This window comes from Scleropages formosus, chromosome 14 (genome assembly GCF_900964775.1).
Source record: "Scleropages formosus chromosome 14, fSclFor1.1, whole genome shotgun sequence".
Classification (NCBI taxonomy): Eukaryota; Metazoa; Chordata; class Actinopteri; order Osteoglossiformes; family Osteoglossidae; genus Scleropages; species Scleropages formosus.
The window spans coordinates 15,542,811-15,556,890 of NC_041819.1; positions in this window are offsets into that span (position 1 = coordinate 15,542,811).

A 14,080-nucleotide genomic window follows, 5' to 3' on the forward strand; every position below is an offset into this window, starting at 1 on the left:
TCTTTATTTATTTTTCCCAGTGGCTTTTGCATATATTATGCATATATTATCTGTATCATTCATTGTATCCATTGTATCTTGATCTGCACTAACTGATTAACAATTGATTATCCATATATTATCAATAAACATTTGTCCATTTCAGGGCCACAGTGGTCAAGAGCCTATCCCAGAAGCGCAATGTGTGAGGTATGGGGTTCCAGTCCAACACAGGGAGACAGCACACACTGATTCAGTCACATATACACACGCCAGTCACCAGTTCACCAGGAAACCCAAGTGAGCATGCAAACGCCACACAGTCTCGACTGGATTCCAACCCACATTGAAACCCACAGCCCAGGAGAGGAGGCACCAGTGCTACCTGCTGTGTCATGATGCCACCCTGTTGTCAATGCAAATTAGAGAAGTAACACAGCTTTATTAAACTTAATAGCTAACATCTTAGACTGAAGGCATTATATTATAGTCAAGCTACAGAGGAGGCATCATTGAATAAGAAAACTGCTGTATGTAATTAGATTTTTTATTATATTTTATCAAGGGAGAAAGAATTCATAAATGAGCACTAATAGTCTAAAGATCAAGTAAATTGAAGGACGGTTGTCAGAACATAATCCAGTAAGCGCACCACAAATTCAAGAAAATTGTTCCTTTCTTAACTCTCTCAACACTTCAGAGTGCTTGATTGTGGAAAATAAGCACTTTTGATTGGTTCAATTGAGCTAATCAATGTCGAAGCAATTACCTCAGCTGTTAAGCAATTAGTGAAGTCTTGCTCAGCTAATCAGTCACTATTGAGGGAGAAAAAATACAACGACGACGACAACAACAACAGCCGTAATTCATTTCCGAACGTTTTTCAAAAATATCATTTAACAAGTCTGCCATAAGTAAGACGACTTGACCGAATTGTGTCACATTAAACATTGTCAATGCGAGAGCAAATCGTGACCCCAAAGCAAAGGGTTAAAAACAAAATGTCACAACAAAACAGTTGCCTGTTTTCAAAAATTAATGTAGTATCAGTGTAATAAAATGTTTGACCTCCCCTTTAAAATAATATAGTATATAATGCATGCCTTATGTATCTATACCATTAATACTGGAATAGAAACACACACACACACACACACACACACACACATATATATATACACACATACTGTATATACATAAAACTCTTACTGTATATGAATTAGAACTTATACTTTCACAAATTTTGTAATCATTATATACGCAGTATATGCTATATGGTGTAACAAACTGTTTACTGTACACATGACAATAAACTCTTGAATCTTGCATCTTGAATACATCTATATATGTATATATATATATATATATATATATATATATATATATATATATACACACACACACACATATATATATATATATATATATATATATATATATATATATATAGAGAGAGAGAGAGAGAGAGAGAGAGAGAATAAACACACAATATTTAAATATAATTAAAGATTTACACACATACACACACACACTAAACAGTGAAGTACTCAATTTATAGTTTGAATCCAGGACATCTGCATATCGCTCGAAGTAAAACCTGTCCATATGACAAGTCACAGTACTCTAATAAAGAACCAGAGAAATATGGAAACTCTGTTCTGCATGTAAGAACAAGTTTTTTAAGAACCCTGTTCTTGCCCAGCTGACAAATCAAATTGTCATTTAGCCATGACACAATGCCACATTGCAAGGACTGCAATAAAGGCAGTGAGTGACAGCGTCTTGGTCAGGGGTCGACATCCTGTCAGTCATTATAGGCTGGCCAACTGCAGTCGTCGAGAGACTCCGTCCTGCAGGTTTTGGAATTTATTTTAACTAGCACCTGATTTACACCTGAAACACAGGGTCGGGTGACTCCCTATCCAAGTGACTACTTCAATGAAGCAATTAGCAGCTGAGTTGGAGTGAAAACCGGCACACCCTGCGGCTCTCTAGGACTGCATTCGTCGACCTCTGCCCTTGGCGAGCAGCTGCATATGACTGTTTGATATAGTTACACTTTCAGAAAAAGTGTTGATACTCACTTTAACTGTCAGATATGTACTTATGCAGGTTCATAACCCAGGAAGGTCAGTAGTGCTGTAACCTACAGAATTACACTGAGCTGTGTAAATGTTTAAAATGTACAGATGTTAGAATGTCAGCCAACTGTAATATTAATAAGGATGTCTGAAACAAATATAACTATATCCCAGTAAATGAAGTTTCATGTGAAATGTATTTTAAACATTTATTTGTATTATAAATATGGTGTAAGGTTGATGAATTTCCAAAAAAGCAATTATGCATGAGCACAACAAAACATACAACTGTCTCTTTTTTGTTTTCTATCGCCATAACAATCAAATATTATCGTTATGGGCAGTAATGGTTATAGCAGAAGCAGATGTAGTATGCCACTATTATAGCAGTATTAACAGTACATTATTATTATTATTATTATTATTATTATTATTATTATTAGTGATAGTTTGTCTGTATTTTTTCATTTATTTTGCTATTCTAGGAGCTACTGAAAGTGTAACTACTGGCACAGTTAACGTCTCAGCATATTACCGAACCCGTAGCAAGAAGGACTTTTCTTGTTTCAAAATACACCTTCTTCCACACACTCAGAGTCAAGCAAGCGAAGCAGCAGTGCCTCCTGTATGTGTTAGTTTGACTTGCATTTGTGGCTTTCTCAAGAAGCTCTTTTTTTTATTTTGATTTTTTTTCCTTTTCCCAGGTCTTGGAGAGCACAGGTGGACGGTTTAATTGATTCGCCCAAGTCAGCTATCAGTGGAGTCAGGCAGTTGGCGTTTGGCCTTCGTTTTATTTTTTCCCAACAACCAATTCTTCTGTCTTTCTAACCTCTCAGGGCACACGATAAATGAGCTCAATCTAACATGCAATGTCATTAGCAACCCATACTGCTGGACAGTCCTTTGTTTAAACCATTACTGAAACAGTATAGTCTATTTTTTTTTAAGCAATATGAATTTATTTAGCTAAGACTGAAAAAGGGAATAATTATCATTACTTCAGGTTAATTTAGCAAATGTCACCTCCTTTGCGTTTGCTTGCTTCATTTAGATCTAATGACACAAAACAAAACCAAAGTCCTTTTGAAGGCAAAGGGCTCCTGAGCACAGTCCAGGCTTTGGGAGGAGTGATTACCCCTTTGTCCCGAAACTGAAAGCCGAAAGCTGCAGACGTCTGGGACCAAAACTCAAGTGGCATTCCACATGGAAAATCAGGAATCTCCCTAAATGCCTGGAATTCCTCTCCCTTTTTGCCAGCTCACCCCCACATGACACATTCCCTTACCATATAAGAATTCAACCCTCTCTTGCAAAGTGGCATAAAGAATGAATTACTGGCTAGACTTTACATGCTTGTGATAACACATTAGAATAACGGTTGTCTCTATAAAAGTGTTCAGATATTAGTGTTTTAATGAATTATAATGAGGACTTGAGAGTTCAAAGCAGATTAATAGACATAATAAAATCAGGGTAAATTACTCTAACACTATAGGGAGCAGCCGGTAGTGTTCTGGTTAGAGCTGTCAAGCTGTTAAAACCTGTACCCTTGTTGTTACACTCTTGAGCATCGTACTTACCCTGAATTACCAAGCAAAAATTATCCAGCTGTATAAAGGTGTAAATCGATGGAAGTAGGGTTAGTATACGAGCCCATCGATGTAAGTCATCTTTTCAAAAGTGTCCACAAAACAGTTGTTAATAATATGATATCTGAAGGTATATTATTGATGTTTGATGGTATGGTGGATAAAATTAAGAAAATATTGTCTTTTGCTAATGAAGTGCAGTAATGCAAATAGTCTGTATTTCCCATGCATATTTCCCATATAGTCTATATTTCCCATATCAGTTTCATATAGGGCAAAAAGATAAGTCTCTAAAAAGCAAATAAAGGATGTTATCAAATTGAATTTCTAATTCAGTTTCTTGTTATTAATCAACTTGGAACAGAACTTAAGCAGTAGGTGCCCTCCTGTGAGCTTGCTTCGGATTTTAGGCTATAATCCAACAAGGCTTTGGTATAATTGTGTTTAGGAAATGCTTTAGGTCTCCATATAAGCCTGTATTCAAAATAAGTGTTTTCACTTAGCACTTCAGATGCATCAAGGTTACTTAGGAGATCAGGAGTGGTAATTTAATTTTGAGACCATTCAACACATATGGCTATTGAACCTCTACTTATCTTTATTGGAGCCAGGCTTATTGCATTTGCAGAAGTGGCTATAAGAGATGAAGTTTTCATGCTGGTTTTCATGTTCAAAATAAAGTGGATCATGCTGATTATGCAGAAAATAAAGAGAAAAGGGTGGCTCTTTTTAACCATGAAGTGACTTTCCCTACCCAAAAATTAATTTAAACATTTTATTAATGTTCCTACATTCTATTAAGTGGAATTGTGTTGTTTTCATTGTGGATGAAATTACTGCATCCACATTTTCATTCAAGGGTAACCTTATTTAACAGTTTAAAAGGAAATTTCAAATAAATATTGGCATTCATCTCTGGTCCAAACAGACCTCTGCATTTGTTCGTTTTTACTCTTGATTTCTCATGATTTAGCTACTGACTGAATGAATTGCACAGTTCAGTCCACAATGAACCAAGCAGCAAACTCAACATATTTTGTGTAACACAAAAATGAATTAGTGTTGGTCTAAGAAAAATTTTACAGGAACACTGGCATAGGTGAAATATGTTTAATTTACACTTGATAATTCATTAAATTTAAACAAAACTGAACAAATTGGTGTTAAAACACTTTAAAGTAATTTGTTTCTTAGATAATTACCTTAATTGTTGGAATAGTGATAAATAATAGATCAAAATAGCTGTAGAAACTGTTTAAGGACATTAATAATTGCTATGTTGCTCGTTTTAAGGAAGGAAAAAAATAATGTTTTTTGGTGAAACACAGAATGCATTCAATCAACATCTCAAACAACAATTAATTAATAGTTCAGCTCCAGCAGCCAGCAACATACACAGTACCCTGTTAGGACAAGGGCTGAAAACCAATTTTCTTAAATAAATTTCTTATTATGTCTGTAGCATTATGAAGGCCTGTTTATACAGATATTTCAGTTTGATCCCTTTGTTAATTAAAATGAATATTTATTTTAAAAAGCAGGTAAAATATTTTCCACCTGCAGCATATACAGGGTGAAATCATTTTTATTATTAATTGGATTATTGTTTTCTGTTATTAATTTGATTGGCTAGCTAGCTGCAGGCAGCGTTCATGCAATTTTACCGGGATTGCAGCAATGAAGTGAATGGAATGAAAATTAGATGAAGTGAAATGTTGCTCCTTTATTCATTTTTTATATGTTCCTATCCCCCTCTGACAAATTTTAATTGCCTGCCATGAGGATGCTAGGTCAAAGGGTCAACATGATTTTCCAAAACATCACAGGAGTCAGGATTAAGGCCAAAAGTGCACATTTTAATTAGAGGTTTGCATTAAAAAAAAAACAAGCCAACAAAATGAGTGGTTAAAAAAGAAAGATGGAATTCACCGATGAAATGTGCTTAAATTCCTACTTCAACTAAATGTCAGGGCTCCAACTCATTGAATATCTAAGCATACTGTGCTGATTAGGCCTGATTATGCGGTGTGGGAGGAGTTTTGTTGAAATTAGAGTGTTATTTACATATTGTACTAAGGAAATTCAGACTGAGCCTTAAATCACCTTCAGTAACAAGGTGAAGTGCAAGCCAACAACATCGGCTACAAGATGTTGTCACATAAGAGCTTTCGGGAGACTAAATGGGTACGAACTTTGCATATATACCTTTCATTAACGTTTGTGTTGCATTTTCTAAAATATGCTGTAAAAAATCATGAATTAGTTTTTGTAGTAATGTTTATCTTTTAAAACAACTTTATTTGAAATTCAAATGAAATAAATGACAATAATTATTTCATTAGTAACTGGAATGCAAGTAATTACCTAGCATCATTGTTTCAATTTTAACACGAAATGTGCATGTTCTTGCTGTAAGTTGTAACCAGATGCTGGTACCAGAACTTTTCTTTTTTCCTGAAGTAGAGGTACCTAACTGCAATTAATGCAATGTGACACATTTTGATCTATGGGTATTAAAACTGGAATTAATTTTTTCCAAATTCTGTATAGTCTTGTCAGTGCTGATCATTAAATAGAATCTTGTAAATGACATAATCTTAGGATTCCTCTAGAATGTCACAGAGAGTAGACTTACGAAAGTTTTGTTCAGCCTTCTGTTTCAAACTGCTGTTGGTTCTGTACGTGGACTCCACTGATATAGTAATTGCCATTATTTTCATTTCTATGAAATAATTAGCTGTTGCTGGTTTCTGCATGGTTTTGTTGTTTGCTTAAACATTGCTTAAGCATTAGTTACTCTGTGTTATTTTGTTTGATTGTGACACTCAGATGTTGGTGCCTTTTAAATACAATGCTTTAATTTAGTGCACACAGGCAGACATAATATAAATATGTCAGATTGTGGAATATTCTAAGGGACAGTTAGTGAACAGTTTTAAGAACTTTTCAAAAAAAATTTACAGTTTTATAGTGAAAATTTCCACCTAATACTGATCTTTCACTTTCTAAACTAATATTTCTAAGGATAGAGCAAATTTATCTGTTTTTATACATTTCTACCTGAAGAGAACATGGAATTTCACTCTGAAATGACTATATTTCAATAATCATTTTTATTTTAAATACAACAGGAGCATTTCATTTTATCAGTTTATTTAAAGGCACTTTTGTTTTTCTTAATTATCTGTGAGAAAGTTTACCTGTGTGTGAACAACTTTGGTTACTGCCAATATCTGTAATTGTGTTTCGACGCAAGTAGGGATGAGGATTCTTGCTGTTCATTTCCGTAATGAACAGACACTGATTTCTGACTTATTTTCAGTTGTGTAATGGAGTATAAGAAGAAAATGTTAAAAAGCCAAATATAATATAATATGCATCAGGGCTGGATTAGCTCATCTACCTCATCTGAGTAGTGTATTCATCCTTGCAGTGGAGATGCATCCTAGAAGAACTCAGGTGAATTTATTCATCCTCTGTAATGGTTTTTAGATATAAAACAAAGCACAATGATACTGTAAGTCATTAAGATTTGAGAGATACACATACCTAAGTGTTTCAGACAGAAATGGAAGCCATTTAAAATAAATTTATGCAGAGGCAAAATGTAATATTATGAACCCGCTGATGGAGCAGCCTGGAACTCTGCTGAATGTACTAATAAGATTGTGGACTGCGTGTAGGGAGGTTGAAGGCTTTTTAATGTACAAGGGAATATCACCAGCCTACAGATTTTATGGTGTGATGGTTTTAGTCTGGGTCCCTGAGACATTATTCTGACAAATGGAAGTCGTTCTATAAAAAAGTAAATAATGATGGGAATAATGGATATGCTTGCCCCTTCCCTCGGCGCAATTTGGCTGGTTATGAAATGCACTTGCCGATAATTACAGATGTGCCAGGAGGGTCTAATAGTTTAATCAAATTGATAAAAGTATGGCCTGTTCCTGAATTCGGGAATTGATTTGAAACTGTTCTTTTAGTCATTTTAGATTGACAAAGAGAGGTCAGCACATGTTGTCACTTTAATAAAAAAAAACAAGTCTATTTGAGAAATTGCTGAAGACCCTTGACTCAATTCAAGCATGTTGATGGAGCAGTTGCTTCAAACATATATAAAATGTTATGTAAGTAAGAATATGTAGAAATGAAGATGAGATTATGGAATAAAGTAATGCTACTTTGTTACACAATGTATATTTTCACTTTGAAAATGTCTAAAAATGTGTTGTTTAAGGTGACAAATGGATGTCTTACGTTTGGTAAAATGGAAGCAGAGGCAAATGAGGAATTGTGGGAGTTGTAGTTATTTAAGCACCAACAGAAAAAGTTCACTTGAAAATTTGTTGAAACAATACACGTGATACATTGTTTTATGTTACCATAATTGAGTTGAACGTATGAAATACTATGTGTATAAAATGTTATGTTACTGAAGCATTATTTTGTTGTACCTTTTAAATCTAAAATAGATATTTGTTCATTTTAACTGGTCAATGGAACGGCCAAGGACAGAGCCCATTGTACATAATTGCTTCACTTCAGAGGTTGAAGAAAGGGAGAATAGAAGAGAGAGAGAACAAGGGAACGAAGAGAATTGCGTTAAGGGTGTTGTTCAATAGTGGAAGTCTTAAGTTTGTATACAGTCATTGTTGGGATATTTATACCAGTAAATGCAGCACTAGGAAGTTGCTCAAGGAGACACCATCCTCACATTCACCTCATTACATAGCCAACAAGGTCACAAAGTATATTGTTTTCTCTATTCGAATTTTATGGACATTATTTCTAGTGTTTGCATTTGTGTGCTGAATGTTGCACTGACCTGAAGGAGATGAGCTTTTTTGTATTAGCTGATATTTTCTAACAAAAAATCCACGCCTATTGAGGCTTACTGCAGTTTTTTACATCCTACTTAGATTTGTTTCCACTTGCAGCAGAGTCATCATACTTTGCTCTGAATTACATAAGAGTATGAAATGCTATTTGAGTGAGAGCAAAAATTTTCTAGTCTGGTGACACTGGCTGATGGCATTGAAGCATTTTCATTTTCGACACTGCTGTTGAAACACTTCTGTTTCTCTTTATATTAGTCCTTTAAGTGACAATAGAGTAAATGTAAGTAGGAAAAGGTATACCAGGTGGGGTGAGAATGCCTATCATTATTATAAAACAAATTTTTAATGGTGAGCAGAAGTTTCTATAAAATGCTCTAATTACCCCTTCAGCCCAAGACGGATGCTATTTGATATAAGAAGAAGATATTAATTCCGTTTTTTGAGTAAACATTTATATAAAGTGTCATCTGGTTATCTGGACACAAGCGAGACGGAAAAAAGACGCATTTCACATTATTTTCCCTTTATGTCATTTTGGTTTTTAATAGCATGCTGTGACTATGAGGATTATGGAATGACTGGATTTTCTTTGAGTTTTCTTTAATTGAATTGATAGCCCTTTGCTTTTACATAGAATTTTGGGAAATTTTGCATTGTTCATTTTGGAAAAGGCATTTTAGTTGATGTTGGTATTATACTCAACACGTGTTTTTGGGAGACGTGTTGGGGACACAGTACCTAATGATTTTTACTATTTTTAATTGCTTTTTAATTGCTTAAAGGTTTACATTTGACATTCTATTGATTCAATTTGAGCTGATTACATGGACATTAATGTGCAATAAGTTTACTGGAGGAGAAGCATGTTTACTGTCTAATTCTGTTCTGCCATCTGACCTCTGTGCCATGATATATTCTTAATATTCGAAAGATTTGTATTTTTTTGAATTTTCTTCATGTCTACATCTGACATTCTGCTGTTGCAAGACTTCATTTGAACTCATTAGGGGTACATGAATAAGGAACAGAATTACCAGAAATAAGCATGCTAACTGCCCCACTCCGTTTTGCACTCCTGGCCCTTGCCCTACATCCTGAGAGCTGTTTCCTTCTGCCAAGGCCTTTCTGAAGGGTGATATTTCACTGGTTGTGTCACAGCACAGCCTGACCTCCCTCCCTCACTTCTGCTTATTGCTGTTCGCTACTCAGCATCAGCTCCTGGAAAATTTACACGAATGCAGTCAGAATTTATCATTTTCTGCTAAGTATTTTACTTAAACTCATTATGCATACAGATGATTTAATGGTAAAGCCGTCTGTTATAAATTACAGGACTCCTAATCTCTGGAATAGTCCACCATCCAATGTTACAGTTGGCCCTATAGTCAAAGCTTTTGAAGATCTGCTGTACTTCTTTAGCAAATTCCAAGTATAGAGGATATTTCTATACAAGTTTTACACATTTTGTTTTCCTCCCTTCTGGTGCCTTTTGGATTTTTCCCACACTTGTTTTTAACTTTTTTGTTTTTTTTTTTTTTTTTTGGTGTTACTTATGCCACTTTATTTTGTGTCTGTGCTTTTTCAGTCTTTGGCAAATGACTCTCAAGGGTCCTAATGCATAATAAAAAGAAATAAATGTGTTGTTTTATTTTATGTACTTTGTATTGGTAAAAATGTTTTCTTTGATGAAGTTCCTGCATTGCTTATTTCATTTCTGTAATGAAGCTCTGCCTAAATTCACTCAATGCTACTTGACACAAAGTCACTACCAGGCTGGACATGTGCCGGTGAGTCATATACTGATTTAACCATCCTTAAGCATTTCACAGCAGTTGAAAATATCATCATCCATCTCTGCCTCCATGATACATACATTTGTCAAGGTGGACGATATCATCATGTGTGGGCCCCTCCCACACACAAACAAACACACATACAGTATATTTCAGTAAAATATTTTACCTCTTACAAGCCAAAATGTATATGAATCCCTTTAGTGATTAATGATTAGGCCTCTTGACTTGTTGCAGAAAGTTTTTTTTTTTTTTTTTTTTTTTTTTTGCAGCACATTCCATTTTTTTAATTTTTTTTTTTTTCCAAGGAAAATTGTATTATTTCCCTTTTTGCAATTCTTTGGCAGTCCCCCATAATGCACATCGTCTGAACTACTCGTCCCATATGGGGTCGTGGGGAGCCAGAGCCTATCCCGGCAACACAGGGCGTAAGGCTGGAGGGGGAGGAGACATACCCAGGACGGGACGCCAGTCCGTCACAAGACACCCCAAGCGGGACTTGAACCCCAGACCCACTGGAGAGCAGACCCACTGTGCCACTGCACAACCGCGTGCCCCCCCCCCCCCCCATAATGTAAAAGCAAAAATTCCTGAAAGGGCAATGTTTTGAGTAAGGATGCCCCTGGAATAGGTTTTTTTTTTTTTTTTTAATTTAAATGGCAGGAGTTCAGATGCCATATAATCTATTGTATGTTGGTGACTGTGTGTTCACATTTATGGGTGGATTTCTCATATCATAAATTGTCTATAAAGATTAAAAAAATCCAATCTACTTATTACTATAAATGCAGAAAATTGCAAACACAGAACTCATCTTAGAGTTTGCATTACAACAGCTTATAATGTACAAGAGTGTGTTTGCTGTAAAGAATAAAAGAATAGTGCATTGAAACAGGGAACCACTCAGGAAGACAGGATAAAACACAATACACAAGCAGAACTACATTGTAAATTTTCAAATGCATATTAGTAAAACTGGATAGTGGGAAAAAGTCAACAAAAAGAATTCAAAAATCATGATGGCAAAAAAAAAAAAAAAAAAAAAAAACAGGATAAACAGCCAGAGCTGACACTGTGATTTTAATATAATATTGCTTTTTCAAGGCATAGAAGCTTTTTAAGACATTTTGAGGAGAGTTATAAGTAATGTAACATTTTTCAAAGTATATTCTGAAGTCGTAAATCCATAAAGGTAACAACTTATATTACATTTGAGAAGCTCAAATTCCATGTCAAATTGCTCTCCTTCCATTCAGTCAGCCTGAGCAGCCTTTAGTCCCAATTTCCATGGTCTTGACAGTAAGTATGTCTGAGGAAGCAGTACGAAATTCAATTCTGGCAACCAATATGTTCAATAAAAAATCATTTCGAAAGCCATTAGATAGGTGTTATGAGCATCAGCTACATTTCGTTTATGAGTTATCATGATCTTACTGTAAATGTAAACTATTTACATGCACTGTAATTATACTGTTCATTTTATTAGTTGTATATTGAGAGAAAAGCAGAAAATTACCAAAATCCATGCTTTTTGTAATGAAAATTCAAAATAATAAGTACAGAGTTTGCCATATAAATTCTTGTTATATACAATAGCGAATGCCTTTGGCTCCGAAGGATGCCGATTCGATCCCTGCCTCTGGCTGTGGTGCCCTTGAGCAAGGTGCTTGCCCTGCAATTGCTCCAGTACCTTCACCTGGCTGTGTGCCCAGATGACTAGCTGTGGCCCTGTGATGGACTGGCATCCCGTCCAGGGTGTGCCCCTTCACCCCTTTCACCTTGCACCCCATGTCTCCGGGATAGTCTCCTGTGTTGCCAGGTAAGGCTGCGGCTCGCCGCAACCCCGCTTGGGACAAGCAGTTGTTAATGGATGGATGGATGGATGAATGGTTGGTTGTTTGCTTGTGTACAATTCCCTCCCAATAAAAAAAAAAAAGAAAAACAATAACACACACACACACACACATTTTCAGAGCCGCTTGTCCCATACGGGGTCGCGGGGAACCGGAGCCTACCCGGCAACACAGGGCATAAGGCCAGAGGGGGAGGGGACACACCCAGGACGGGACGCCAGTCCGTCGCAAGGCACCCCAAGCGGGACTCAAACCCCAGACCCACCAGAGAGCAGGACCCGGTCCAACCCACTGTGCCACCGCGCCACCCCATAAAAACAATAACATCTACATTAGAAAAAAAAACACATCTGCTTTGTATATTTCAGTTTTGTGTATCATTATTAATCATTGACTCTTACTACTTTGAGGCTTTATACCGTCAGGTTTCGCACAATAGGCAAGTTGTAATTATTTAACCCTTTATACACCAATGTATTCCTTCTAAAGTCATTCAAGACAAAGACTTTCTCGAAGGTTACTGCAGCAGAAGACAATGTTTTATTATGTTTTTTTTTTTTCATAGTTATACTTTGTTTGTAAACAATGGCATCAATGATACAGAGAGAGTAACAGGAAGTCTACAGCATAACATATATTTCTATGGCTTTAAGAAAATATAGCTAAGTATAAGAAAGGCCTGAATCACCCACAATATGTCAGGTGAAAGATGAAATTTGACATACAATTTAAAAATAAATAACTGAACAAACAAACAGATACAGTGGATTAATGAAGAAAATGTCAAAACAAATATCAAAACAACCCATTTTCCAAATGAGGTGGTACACATACCCATAATAGCCAGAAGTAGCAGTTTCAATTTTTACAATGATTTCCTTTTTCAATGATTAATTATAACTTACTTTTCAGCCTAAGAGTTTTGCAACACAGAACACAGAGAAGCTTGGCATATCTGGCAGCTGGCAAACAAGTTGCATATACAGGATTGTGGGGATTAAATCTTGCCTTTTTTTTGCAAACGAGGATAGCATCTGACCACTGAGTGTGAAAAGGATGAATAGTAGTCAGTGATTTATTGGAACTTTTTCTAATGGGGCATCCATCACAAAAGGGTACAATTTGGGAAGATGAGCTTGAATAAATCAGGAACACTGCTCCTGCCTGGACACATTCATTTCAGGTGAGTTCCTTTCTTTAGAAAATGTAATCTTCATTCAAGAAAGTATTTAGACAACTAAAATATAGTGAACTGAATCCCAAGTGTTAACTCTTATTTTGTTTGTAAAATATGAGCACATATTAAGTATTTTCAATTCCTTTTACTCCTATAATATTTAATTTAATTTCAAAATCTAAATATTTACATTTAAATCTATTGTTTCAATATTCGAAGCTGGTCATGTAATTATGCATGTCTGTAATTATGTGTACTACTTATATTAAGTAAAGCATTACTATATGTATGTATAAGCTTCTTTTAGCCCTGTTAGTTTTGTGGTACTGGCTTTGGACTGCCATAACCCTGGACTGGACAGACAAAAGAAAAAAAAGAGTTTTTCACGCAGAAGTTGTTAAAACATTTAAATGAACATAAAACATGCATGATGACGTTATACAACATTCACTGATGCATGATGCAAAGAATGACAGTAATATATAATTATCAGTTATTGTGTTTGTATTAAAGATTTGTTTGCTACCACTTTAGAGCAGATAGCAATTTTTATTCCACAAAAGCATTTTTAAAAACTTTTCAACAGGTATATTTATATCCATTATATCACATATATTTATATTTATATTTGTTTTCTGAGACTTTAAAATGTTTAATTCCTCAAAAATGTAACTACATAAAATGTTTATATAAGAGAAATATAAGAAACATATCGATATTTAGGGATTACATTTTTAAAAATCGAAATTCAGTTCTTTTAATTCCCTAGA